Source organism: Dendrobates tinctorius, unplaced genomic scaffold, assembly GCF_039654945.1.
Source record: "Dendrobates tinctorius isolate UK_male_01 unplaced genomic scaffold, ASM3965494v1 ptg000173l, whole genome shotgun sequence".
NCBI classification, from domain to species: Eukaryota; Metazoa; Chordata; class Amphibia; order Anura; family Dendrobatidae; genus Dendrobates; species Dendrobates tinctorius.
This window is the reverse complement of record NW_027361840.1, coordinates 3,521,581-3,535,086: the sequence shown is the minus strand read 5'-3', so window position 1 is coordinate 3,535,086 and position 13,506 is coordinate 3,521,581. Positions and strand designations below refer to the sequence as shown.

The 13,506-nt window shown below is 49.0% G+C and overlaps 1 long non-coding RNA gene across 1 annotated transcript in view; it reads left to right on the top strand.

The window, feature by feature from the left end:
* LOC141054000 (uncharacterized) overlaps nt 1-13,506 on the top strand; it is a 59,999-nt gene that overhangs the window by 5,614 nt on the left and 40,879 nt on the right. The window contains exon 2 of the long non-coding RNA XR_012221325.1: nt 11,632-11,845. This is a non-coding gene — a long non-coding RNA (uncharacterized lncRNA). The remainder of the gene's footprint in view (nt 1-11,631; nt 11,846-13,506) is intronic.

Here is a 13,506-nt window from a genome sequence, read left to right as displayed (position 1 = left end):
TGCCTTATATCCACTCAGAGATTCCGGATGTCCAATCACACTCCACCTGTTCAGATGACAGATCTTTCCCATCTAAATCAACTTCACCACCTCCCTTCACCAGCAGAGGGAGTTCATCGGACATCAAAGGTGAAGGAGAAAATGAACTCATAACACCAGTGTGTCTGATGACGAGTGGGCCCCCCCACTGTCAGAGACACTTTATTGTACTATGAGAGGCCCTGTGCCAGTCCCGTCGCCCAAGGGTGGGGCCACACACCTGTTCAGGGCAACAGTACTTGCACGGGTGCGGCAGGTGTTGGCCCTGGGCCTGGGGTAGGTGGGGGGGCAGCCCATTTTGGGTGGTTTAAAAGATGGCATATGTTGATGTGTAGGCTGGACTTTCAGCTGCTGCAAATGGAGGAATTGGAGAAGTCAGAGGAAGAGGACAAAAGCAAGCCATTTTTCTGGCAACCTATGTGTTATCAGGGGAGGGTGGGACAAAATATTTTAAAACCCATGCATGGTTCATTTTAATGATGGTTAGATCTTCAACATTTTGGGTTGACAGACGGGTCCTTTTTTCTGTCAGGTTTGATCCAGCAGCAATGAAGACTCTTTCAGATAGCACACTACCAGCAGCGCAAGTGAGCTCTTGTAAGGCATATTGTGCCAAATCAGGCCAGGCGTCCAGTTTTGAGGCCCAATAATCAAAGGGGAATGACCTGTGAGGGAGAACCTCGATATGGGAGGCGAAGTAGTTTGTAACCATAGATGACAACTGCTGTCTCCTGTCACTTGCAATCGATTCTGTATTAGCTGTCATGTGCACAGGACTTGAGAAATCAGACCACAACATGGTCAGGAAACCCCTGTCTCCAATGGCAGTTTGGCTGTGTGCACCACGAACATCTCCCCCATTTTGCCCACTACAGCTCGTGGGAGAACCAGCTCCGCTGCTGTGTGCTGGGAATGCCTCAAACAACCTGTTTACCAGAGTTGCTTCTTTGTTAGCCAATATTAGCTCTAGGTTCTCCTATGGCATGATGTTGTATAATTTGCCTTCATAGCGTGGATCGAGGATGCTGACCAACCAGTAGTCGTCATCCCTCATCATTTTGGCAATGCGGGGGTCCCTTTTAAGGATCCGCAAGGCATAGTCACACGTGTGGGCCAATGTTCCAGGTGTTAATGCTGCACTGCCAGTGGTGGGTGGAGGAGCACTTTCTGGCAAATCCACATCCCTCCAGTCACGCACAAACCCTGTACCTGACCTTGGCACGCCTACATGTTCTCTTGCCCCGAGAAGCATCCTCCTCCCCAAAATAATCATCCCCCTCATCCTCCTCCTCATCTTCCTCCACCTCGTCCAGGACAGTTCACTGACTAGACAATGGCTGACTGTCATCAAGGCTTCCATCCTCCTCCTCCTCCTTCTGTTGCTCCTCCACAGCAGATGCCTGATCCTTGATGTGCGTCAAAGTTTGCATGAGCAGACGCATAAGTGGTATGCTCATGCTTATGATGGCGTCGTCTGCGCTTACCAGCCGTGTGCATTCCTCAAAACACTGAAGGACTTTACAGAGGTCTTTCAGCTTTTACCACTTCACACTCGACAATTCCATGTCTGACCTCAAACTGCCTGCCTGTGTATCCTCCCACAAATGCATTACAGCCTGCCTCTGTTCGCACAGCCTCTCAACCATGCGCATGGTGGAATTCCATCTTGTAGCAACGTCTATGATTAGGCGGTGCTTGGGGAGGTTGAGTGATCGCTGCAGCTTCTGCACATGACTGGGGTGGACATTTGAGCGACGGATGTGCAAGCAGTCTTCGCACCTTATGGAGCAGGAATGTTATTATTATTTATTATTATAGCACCATTTATTCCATGGTGTTTTACATGTGAGGAGGGGTATACATACAGTTGTGGCCAAAAGTATTGACACCCCTGCAATTCTGTCAGATAATTCTCAGTTTCTTCCTGAAAATGATTGAAAACACAAATTCTTTGGTATTATTATCTTCATTTAATTTATCTTAAATGAAAAAAACACAAAAAGAATTGTCCTAAAGCCAAATTGGATATAATTCCACACCAAACAAAAAAGAGGGTGGACAAAAGTATTGGCACTGTTCAAAAAATCATGTGATGCTTCTCTAATTTGTGTAATTAACAGCACCTATAACTTACCTGTGGCACCTAACAGGTGTTGGCAATAACTAAATCACACTTGCAGCCAGTTGACATGGATTAAAGTTGACTCAACCTCTGTCCTGTGTCCCTGTGTGAACCACATTGAGCATGGAGAAAAGAAAGAAGACCAAAGAACTGTCTTAGGACTTGAGAAACCAAATTGTGAGGAAGCATGAGCAATCTCAAAGCTACAAGTCCATCTCCAAAGACCTGAATGTTCCTGTGTCTACCGTGCACAGTGTCATCAAGAAGCTTAAAGCCCATGGCACAGTGGCTAACCTCCCTAGATGTGGACGGAAAAGAAAAATTGACAAGAGATTTCAACGCAAGATTGTGCGGATGTTGGATAAAGAACCTCGACTAACATCCAAACAAGTTCAAGCTGCCCTGCTGTCCGAGGGTACAACAGTGTCAACCTTTACTATCCGTCGGCATCTGAATGAAAAGGGACTGTATGGTAGGAGACCCAGGAAGACCCCACTTCTTACCCCAAGACATAAAAAAGCCAGGCTGGAGTTTGCCAAAACTTACCTGAAAAAGCCTAAAACATTTTGGAAGAATGTTCTCTGGTCAGATGAGACAAAAGTAGAGCTTTTTGGGCAAAGGCATCAACATAGAGTTTACAGGAGAAAAAAAGGAATTCAAAGAAAAGAACACAGTCCCTACAGTCAAACATGGCGGAGGTTCCCTGATGTTTTGGGGTTGCTTTGCTGCCTCTGGCACTGGACTGCTTGACCGTGTGCATGGCATTATGAAGTCAGAAGACTACCAACAAATTTTGCAGCATAATGTAGGGCCCAGTGTGAGAAAGCTGGGTCTCCCTCAGAGGTCATGGGTCTTCCAGCAGGACAATGACCCAAAACACACTTCAAAAAGCACTAGAAAATGGTTTAAGAGAAAGCACTGGAGACTTCTAAGGTGGCCAGCAATGAGTCCAGGCCTGAATCCCATAGAACACCTGTGGAGAGATCTAAAAATGGCAGTTTGGAGAAGGCACCCTTCAAATATCAGGGACCTGGAGCAGTTTGCCAAAGAAGAATGGTCTAAAATTCCAGCAGAGCATTGTAAGAAACTCATTGATGGTTACCGGAAGCGGTTGGTCGCAGTTATTTTGGCTAAAGGTTGTGCAACCAAGTATTAGGCTGAGGGTGCCAATACTTTTGTCTGGCCCATTTTTGGAGTTTTGTGTGAAATGATCAATGTTTTGCTTTTTGCTTCATTCTCTTTTGTGTTTTTTCATTTAAGACAAATTAAATGAAGATAATAATACCAAAGAATTTGTGTTTGCAATCATTTTCAGGAAGAAACTGAGTATTATCTGACAGAATTGCAGGGGTGTCAATACTTTTGGCCACAACTGTAATACATGCAAGTACAGTAATCTTAAACAATACAAGTCATGACTGGTACAGGATGAGAGGACCCTGCCCGCAAGGGCTCACAATCTACAAAGGGATGAGTGAGGATACAGTAGGCGAGGGTAGAGCTGGTCGTGCAGCGGTTTGGTGGATTGGTGGTTACTGCAGGTTGTAGGCTTGTCAGAAGAGTTAGGTCTTCAGGTTCTCTTTGAATGTTTCCATGGTAGGCGAGAGTCTGATATATTGTGGTAGAGATTTCCAGAGTAGAGGGGATGCACGGGAGAAATCTTGTATGCGATTGTGGGAAGAGGAGATAAGAGGGGAGTACAGAAGGAGATCTTGTGAGGATCGGAGGTTTTGTGCAGGTAAGTACCGGGAGACGAGGTCACAGATGTATGGAGGACTCAGGTTGTGGATGGCTTTGTATGTCATGGTTAGGGTTTTGAACTGGAGTCTTTGGGTAATGGGAAGCCAGTGCAGGGATTGACAGGGGGGAGAGGCCAGGGAATAGCGGGGGGACAGGTGGAAGAGTCAGGCAGCAGAGTTAAGAATAGATTAGAGGGGTGCGAGAGTGTTAGAATGGAGGCCACAGAGCAGGAGGTTGCAGTAGTCAAGGCAGGAGATGATGAGGGCGTGGACAAGGGTTTTTGCAGATTCTTGGTTGAGGAAATATTTTAGAGTTGAAGTCGGCAGGAAGCGGAAAGGACTTGGATATGTGGTTTGAAGGAGAGATCAGTGTCAAGGATAACCCGAGGCAGCGAACTTGTGGGACTGGAGAGAGTGGGCAGCCGTTTACTTTAATGGATAGGTCTGTTGGGGGGGGTCACGTGAGATGGGCGAAAGATGATGAATTCTGTTTTGTCCATATTAAGTTTTAGACATCTAGCGGAGAAGAAGGATGAAATAGCAGACAGACATTGAGGGATTCTGTTTAATAGGGAGGTGATATCTGGTCCAGAGATGTAGATCTGTGTGTCATCAGCATAGAGGTGATACTGGAAGCCATGAGATTCTATGAGCTGTCCGAGGCCAAAGGTGTAAATGGAGAAGAGCAGGGGCCCTAGGACTGAACCTTGCGGGACTCTGATGGATAGGGGCGCGGTGAGGAGGTAGTGTGCGAGTGGGAGACGCTGAATGTCCGGTCTGCTAGGTATGACGCAATCCAAGATAGGGCCAAGTCTGTGATACCAAGAGATGAGAGGGTCTGTAGTAATAGGGAATGGTCCACTGTGTCAAAGGCAGAGGACAGGTCCAGGAGGACAAAGTAATGTCGCTTGGCCTTGGCGGCCAGTAGGTCATTGGTGACTTAAGTTAGGGCAGTTTCAGAGGAGTGGTGTGGCCGGAAGCCAGATTGCAAGTGGTCAAGGAGGTAGCAAGAAGAGAGGTGGGAGGACAGTTCAAGATGGACGTGTTGTTTCAGTAGTTTTGAGGCATAGGGGAGAAGTGATATAGGGTGATAGCTAGATACAGAGGATGGGTCAAGAGAGGGCTTTTTGAGGATAGGTGTGATTGAGGCATGTTTAAAGCTTGAGGGGAAAACACCAGTTGTTAGTGATAGGTTGAAGAGATGGGTTAGGGATGAGATGAAGACTGTGTTGAGGTTTGGGATGAAGTGGGATGGGATTGGGTCAAGTGCACAGGTAGTGAGATGTGATCTTGAGAGTAGAGTGGAGAGTCGATCTTCTGTAATGGTGGAGAAGTTGATTTTGGGGGAGGAGGGCAGGGCAGGTAGGAGGAAGGGCACTGGGGGTTGTTGACCAAATCTGTCTCTGATGTTATCAATCTACTCCTTGAAAAATGAGGCAAAGTCTTCAGCTGAGATGAGTGGAGAGGGTGGAGGTGCTGGGGGACGGAGGAGAGAATTGAAGGTGTTGAATAACTGTTTAGGGTTGTGAGACAGGGAGGATATGAGAGATGAGAAGTAGGTTTGTTTTGCTGCAGCGAGTGTGGCCTTGAAAGTAGTGAGAGAGTGTTTAAATGCGATGAAGTCCTCATTGGAGTGGGATTTTTTCCATCTCCGCTCAGCAGCCCTGGAAGCCCGCCTCAGTTCTTTGGTCAGACTGGTGTGCCAGGGCTGTTTGTTGATTTTGCGAGCTTTGGTATGTTTGAGAGGGGCAACTGATTCCAAAGCTACAGCTATTGTGGTGTTATATAGAGCGGCAGCGGCATCCGCATTGTGTAGGGAACTTACGTCTGTAAGAGGGATTCAGACAGTGAGTGTAGATCGAGGTGTTGAAGATTTCTGTGAGGATGTGCAAGTTTTTGAGGTGGGAATTGTGGACCTGAGGAGGAGAGGGAAGAGAATGTAAGTAGGTTGTGGTCAGAGAGAGGAAGAGGTGAGTTAGAGAGGCTAGATAGGGAGCAGAGGCGGGTGAAGATGAGGTCTAGTGTGTGGCCATCTTTGTGAGTGGCTGCAGAAGACCATTGAGTGAGGCCGAAGGAGGAAGTGAGAGATAGAAATTTAGTGGCAGCTGAGAGGGAAGTGTCAATGGGGATGTTGAAGTCGCCCAAGATGATAGTGGGGATATCAGTGGAAAGGAAATGAAGTAGCCAGGTGGTGAAGTGGTCAAAGAAGGTGGTGGCTGGCCCTGGAGGGCAGTATATGACAGCTAGTTGGAGGTTGGAGGGGTAGTAGATGCGCACAGAGTGCACCTCAAAGGAAGGGAGGGTAACAGAGGATGGCAGCGGGACTGGGGTGAAGGAGCAGTTATCTGACATGAGAAAACCAATTCCTCCACCATGCTTGCAGCTGGGGCGGGGGGTGTGGGAAAGGTGGAATCCACCATATGAGAGTGCAGCAGGAGAGGCTGTGTCAGAGGAGGTGAGCCAGGTTTCGGTGATGGCGAGGAAGGAAAGTTTGTTAGTAATAAAAAGATCATGGATGAAGGAAAGTTTGTTGTAGACAGAGCGAGCGTTCCACAGAGCTCCTGTTAGTGGGACTGGGGAAGCTGGAGCCGGGCGAATGTGTATAAGGTTGGAGTGGTTACGGAAAGTTGTGATTGGGCATGGATGGGAGGTAGACATGACTGTGGGAATGTGATGAGGAGGACCAGGATTTGGAGAGATATCGCCGGCCGTGAGGAGGAGCAGAGAGAGTGTTAGCCGGTGGGAGCAGGAGAGGGCATGAGGGGGCTGTCTGTGTTTGGAGAGAGAGGATTGTATGTTGAGGAACAGATCTGAGGAAGAGGCGAAATGGATTGGAAGGATTGAAGAAGAGATGAACAGTTCATTGCTAGGTGTAGGGATTAGTGGGGTTATCAGAAAGTGAAGGATTATAGGGGTCAGAGTGGAAACAAACAGAAACATTGTTTACATTGTTAACGCCGTATAATTATTTAGGAAGCACTGCACCACCAGGTTCAAGGTGTGAGCCAGGCAAGGTATGTGTGTGAGTTTTGCAAGGCCTATGGCTGCCACAAAATTCCCCCCATTATCACTGACTACCTTGCCTGGCTCAAGATGTAGACTGCCCAGCCATGACTCAGTTTGTCGATGCAAGTGGTCGGCCAGTACCTCCGCGGTGTGTCTACTGTCGCCCAAAGACATCATTTTTAACACAGCCTGCTGCCGCTTACCACTAGCTGTTCGATAGTGGGACACCTCGTGTGCAACACTGACAGATGTGGATAGAGTGCTCGTGCGACTGCGCTCTAACGACGAGCTTTCGCTTCTGGAGGAGGAGGAAGGTCGAACGCCTACAGCCAACTGTTTCCTATACCGTGGGCTAGGCAGCACTGTTCCACCGCCGCTGTCCCCTGTGGAGCCTGCATCCATCACATTAACCCAGTGCACAGTGAAGGACATGTAACAGCCCTTGCCATGCCTACTAGTCCATGCGTCTGTTGTGAGGAGCACCTTTCCACTCACTGATTGTTTTAGTGCATGGACAATGCGATCTTTCACATGCCTGTGGAAGACAGGGATGGCTTTTCGAGAAAAGAAGTGCCGACTGGGTAGGTTATAGTGTGGGACAGCGTAGGCCATGAGCTCTCGGAAAGCTTCGCTTTCTACCAAACGGAAGGGCATCATCTCTAATGAGATCAGTTTGGCAATGTAGGCGTTCAAAGCCATTGTACGCGGATGAGAGGATGAGTACTTTCTTGTCCTTCTCAGAGTGTCTGGTAGGGTGAGCTGGACTTGAGAGCTGCATATGGGGGAACTAGCATTGGACATGACGGAGTGAGAAGGGGTTGTGATGGTGAGGGTGTTGATGGCCTAGATTCAGTGTTTCCTCGCGAAAATATTGTGATTGCCTGACTGGTTTGGCATGGTGATGATACCTCAACATTTCTTGATGGTGGTGTGCTTAGCGGTGGCCTTACAGTGGGGGAAGCGATGGAGCATTGCCGGCTAACTTCAGTCGGAGCAGGTGCACATGTGCTACCTGAGCTTTTGTAGTCCGTCCACGCTTGCAAGTGCATGTTGGTTAAATGTCTAAGCATGCAATTGGTATTCAAATTTCTTAGATTTTTCCCTCTGCTAAAGGTCCTTCGGCACTTCTTACAGATAACCTTTGCGTCATCAGTAGGATTTTGTTCAAAAAAGTGCCACACTGCACTCTTCCTACTATGGTACAAATTTTCAGGGCTTGCACGCTGTGCTAATTTGACCGTCTGGCCAAGCTGTCCTGCAACTCTTTTAGTTTTCTTGCCACGTTTTTTGACAGCTGCGGGCCTGCCGGATAACCGCTGCTGCGATGATGATGCCTGCTGCGGATCCTTCTCTTGTTCTGACCTATTGTCACCAGCACCCTCTTTCCCCAATGGATGCCAATCCGGGTCAACAACTGGGTCATCCATGACCTCGTCTTCAATGTCATCTGCACCTTCCTCTCTACCTTCCTCTGTGTCACCGTGTACAGTGGTATAGTATGCAGGAAGGGGCACCTGAGTTTCGTCAGGGTCAGATTCTGGCTCAGTAGAGTGCGAGGGCAATATTGTGCTGTGGGTGAATGAACCAGCAGATTCATCTAGCAGTGGCTGTGCATCAGTGCACTCCATGTCAGATTCATCTTGGACTGGGGAATTCAGGATTTGACTGGATAACCCAGGCATGGTATGTGAAAAGGGCTCCATAGAGTAATCTGAAGTGTGTGCTGCAGCATCCTTCACTTTTGGTGTGGGTGAAGGACACAAGGAAAGGTGTTGTTCCTGACTAGAGGCCTGCACTGACGACTCCGTGCTTGCAGTTTTTGTAACTTCAGAAGAGGAGGCAATAGAGCTGGAGGCTGTTTTGGCAATGTAAGCCAAAACCTGTTCCTGATGCTCCGGCTTTAAAAGTGGTTTACCTACTCCCAGAAAAGGGAACCTTAAAGGCCTTCTTGTGCCAGACGATGACGCAGGCTCAACACCTACTGCCTTAGCTGCTATTGTGCTTTTGCCAGAACCAGCCGATGCACCACCACCATCAGTACCAGCTGCACCCCCCTGCCCACGTCTGCAGCCTGTTCCACCATACTTCCTCATGTTTGGGAAAATGTACCAAAAATACCAGAAGAGAGATGGTACTGTATGAGGAGCGTCCAGCTGTGTAAGGTGTATTAAAAAAATTAAATCTACGTATATATTTTGTTAGTCACAGACGCTCTACCAGTATGTATTTGACCGTAATCCAACACGCAGATATACGGTACTGTATCAGAAGTGTACAGCTGTATACGTTTTTAGTGAAACTAACAATCTCCGTATATGTATTTACGGAGTGTCACACACACACGCTGACACTGTATAGATGTGACTGTAATGCGAACGGCAGATATACAATACTGTTTGAGAATCAGACAGTTCTATACGGTGTATGGAGAAATGGAAATGTCCGTACATGTATTTACAGAGTGTCACACACACACGCTGACTCTGTATAGATGTGACCGTAATGCGAACGGCTTTTTTTTTCCCAGAGTCACACACAGATAGCTTCACTGTTTGAAAAGCAGACAGCTCTATACGGTGTAGGTCTGGAAAAATGGAAAATCTTTTTTTTTTTCCACAGTCACACACAGATAGCTTGTATTTGTCAGTGATACCAGCCAGTACATGGTAGTGTGTGAAAAAATGAACGCTCGGTAACTGAGCAGAACAAAATAATAAAAGTTGGAGTGCTTTGAAAACACAGCAATGCAGCTAGCAGGTAGCCTTATAAGGCAGCCTAATCACCACCAGCGCTGCTGCACATAACAAAAATCCTCCCCTGTCACTGCACACTAACTGTACAGCGAAAAGCGCTATCAGCGGAAGCAGTTTTTTTTCTTCTTCCCTGCCTAACGCTCTCCCTGTTCAGAATCAGCAGCTGCAGCAGCTCTCCCTGTTCTAAGATCGGCAGAAGTAAGATGGCGGTCGGCGGTCACGGCCTTTTATAGGCACTGTGACACCACACAAAGCCAGGCAGTCACTTGCATGCCCTTCTCTAAGGGCAGTTTCACATGTCAGTGGCTCCGGTACGTGTAGTGACAGTTTTCTCACGTACCGGAGACACTGACACACGTAGACACATTCTAATGAATGTGTCTATGCAGATGTCAGCATGTTTTCATGGACCGTGTGTCCATGTGCAAAACATGCTGACATGTCCGTTTTTGTGCAACAGCACGGATCACACGGGCACATACAAGTCAATGGGTCCGTGTAAACACATTCCGCACACGGATGCTGTCCGTGTGCTGTTCGTGTGCGATCCGTGTGCGTTTTTAAAAGTCAAAGGGTTAACATTGAAACTGATTTTTCCAATACACGGACAGCACACGGATTGTACACACGGACATACGGATAGCACACGGATGTCACACGGATAGCCTACGTATCCACACGGACACGGATAGCTCCGGTACCGGAATTATCTGGATGTGTGAAACTGCGCCAACATGGTGGGGGCCGCTGCCAACGTAATCGCGTTGCCCACGGTGTGCGTCCTTGATGATTGGCAGAGAAAAGGCGCTGGAAGCATCATTTGAAATGCGACTTTGGCGCTCAAGTCGGCGACCTCATGGCCGACCTCACGCTATGGTCGGGTTTCGATCGGCGAAACCCGACTTTAGCAAAAGTCGTCGGATTCTGAATTTGGCCGACCCGTTTTGCTCAATTCTACGCATGATGTCAGTGTTTCCTAGAAGTCACAGAGCAAGCGGACGCTCATGCGCTGAGTAGACAAGCTCCGCTTCTCTCACCAGAAGTGCAGTCAGGGAAGCTGGATATATCTAGTCAGCACAAGACAGCGAGCATGCGCGTCGTGTGACATACAGGATCTAATATTATGTGTAGGTGTCATTTACATGTCTGTAATTCTGCAAGTTGCACGGACATGATGACATGATGCCTATGCCGCGTCAATAGTGAAAGATAGAATGTTAAAAATAATTAAAAAATAAAAAATCCGGGTATATTTACCTTCCGGCGTCCCGCGCTGCCATCCCGGCCTCAGCGTTCCCAGTAATGCCTTGCGAGACCTGTGTGACGTTGGTCTCGCGTTGCTATAGTGATCTCACGAGACCGCTAGAGTCACGCGAGACTACGTCATCACTGGACCGTGCCGCAAGGCATTACTGGGAACGCTGAGGCCGGGAATGCAGCGCGGGACGCCGGAAGGTAAATATACCCCGATTGTTTATTCTTTTTTTTACAGGGGTATGGTACCCAGGGCCTGGAGGACAGTCTCCTCTCCTCCACACCGTGGGTACCAACCGCACATGAGACGCTTAACTTCGCGCATGGTGGGCATAGCCACATGCGGGAAGCGATTCTCATGCATTCCTATGGGTGCGGAGTCGCGGCAATTCTTTGCGATTCCGCACAAAAGAATGAGCATGGTGAGATTTATTCCGTGATGCGATTCCGCTGCAGAAAAAAGCGCAGAATTAGCACAGCATGTGCGGAATGCCATAGGAATGCATGGGGGCGTTCTGTACACGAGTTTTAAACGTTTTCGTGCCGAAAATCGCAGCAAAAACGCTTAAAAATCGCATGGTGGGCACACAGCCTGAAGGGGTGTAACATGCGCTATGCCAGGATTCTGCGGCCGTCAGGTGATGGCTCGATTTGCAGACTTGTGCTCCGGCTGACGTCTACTCCTGCTTCTCTTATTGTTCTGTTTTTCTACTGACAGAAGCCGGAGACGCTCGATCCAGCAGCATTACACACCGACCTCAGTGTCATGGATGACAGCGGAGAAATCTCGCAGATCGCACCGCTGCCACCAGTTTGTCAGAGGAATTCTGCTGCCGCCAATCACCAGGACAAAACGCAGCTGTCTGACGAGTGATGGACGAGGCCGCCGCTGCCTCCACTACTGCGCCGGATATTGGGACCTCACAGTGACGGTACGGTATATACACTTCCGATTCCAGCGCCTAGAATATATATATATGTGTGTATGTGTGTACATAAATATATCTACCATATGACTGCCAATCGGCTCTGTCACAGCTCCCGGCGATTGTGTCGCTATCCCACAATCCACAGCGGCCGGAAGCAGAGACAGAGCCGACCGCCATATTGCAACACCCAAGCAGTGGCCATCTACCGCGGAGCTGCAGCCGCTGCCAGGCTGCAATTGGCCTGAAGCGAGGAGGGGAGGAGTCAGGGGTCACATGATCAGTGTGTGCAGGACTCTGCTGTGCTGGTTGTCATGGTGCTGGATGAGGGGAAGTTTATGTGTGGGGTCAGGAGGGGTTTACAGGGTGGACGGAGCTGAGCCGTGTGTACGAGGTGTACGGAGCGGAGCCGCGTGTGTACGAGGTGTACGGAGCGGAGCCGCGTGTGTACGAGGTGTACGGAGCGGAGCCGCGTGTGTACGAGGTGTACGGAGCGGAGCCGCGTGTGTACGAGGTGTACGGAGCGGAGCCGCGTGTGTACGAGGTGTACGGAGCGGAGCCGCGTGTGTACGAGGTGTACGGAGCGGAGCCGCGTGTGTACGAGGTGTACGAAGTGGAGCCGCGCGTGTACGAAGTGTACGGAGTGGAGCTGCGCGTGTACGAAGTGTACGGAGTGGAGCTGCGCGTGTACGAGGTGGACGGAGCGGAGCAGCGTGTGTACGAGGTGTACAGAGTGGAGCCGCGTGTGTATGAGGTGTACAGAGTGGAGCCGCGTGTGTACGAGGTGTACGGAGTGGAGCCGCGTGTGTACGAGATGTTCGGAATGGAGCCGCGTGTGTACGAGGTGTACGGGCTGGAGCCGCGTGTGTACGAGGTGTACGGAGCGGAGCAGCGTGTGTACGAGGTGTACAGAGTGGAGCCGCGTGTGTACGAGGTGTACAGAGTGGAGCCGCGTGTGTACGAGGTGTACGGAGTGGAGCCGCGTGTGTACGAGGTGTACGGAGCGGAGCCGCGCATGTTCGAAGAGAATGCCAAGAGTGTGCAAAGCAGTAATCAAAGCAAAAGGTGGCTACTTTGAAGAACCTAGAATATAAGACATATTTTCAATTGTTTCACACTTTTTTGTTAATTATATAATTCCACATGTGCTAATTCATAGTTTGATGCCTTCAGGGTGAATCTACAATTTTCATAATCGTGAAAATAAAGAAAACTCTTTGAATGAGAAGGTGTGTCCAAACTTTTCGTTTGTACTGTATACACACACACCCACACCTCGGTATAGTCACTGCTCAACAAAAAACAAAAAGAACAACTAGCTTCCATCACCAATCATTTATACAGGCTGATTGGACGCCTGTTACAGGTTGCGTATGGCTTCAGGGTGTGGTTTACAGAGGAAAAGGAACAAAGCTATTACATTTTATATACCGTATATACTCGAGTATAAGCCGACCCGAGTATAAGTCGAGGCACCTAATTTTGCCACGAAAAACTGGGTAAGCTTATTGACTCGAGCTGGGTATGCATTGTCCCCTCATCCCTGTCCTGCTATATGTGGCTCCCCCTGTTGTACGCTTGGCTCCCCTCCTGTTGCATGCTTGGCTCCCCGCCTGTTGCATGCATGGCTGCCCCAGTCCCCTCCTATGTATGGCTTGCCCGGTCCC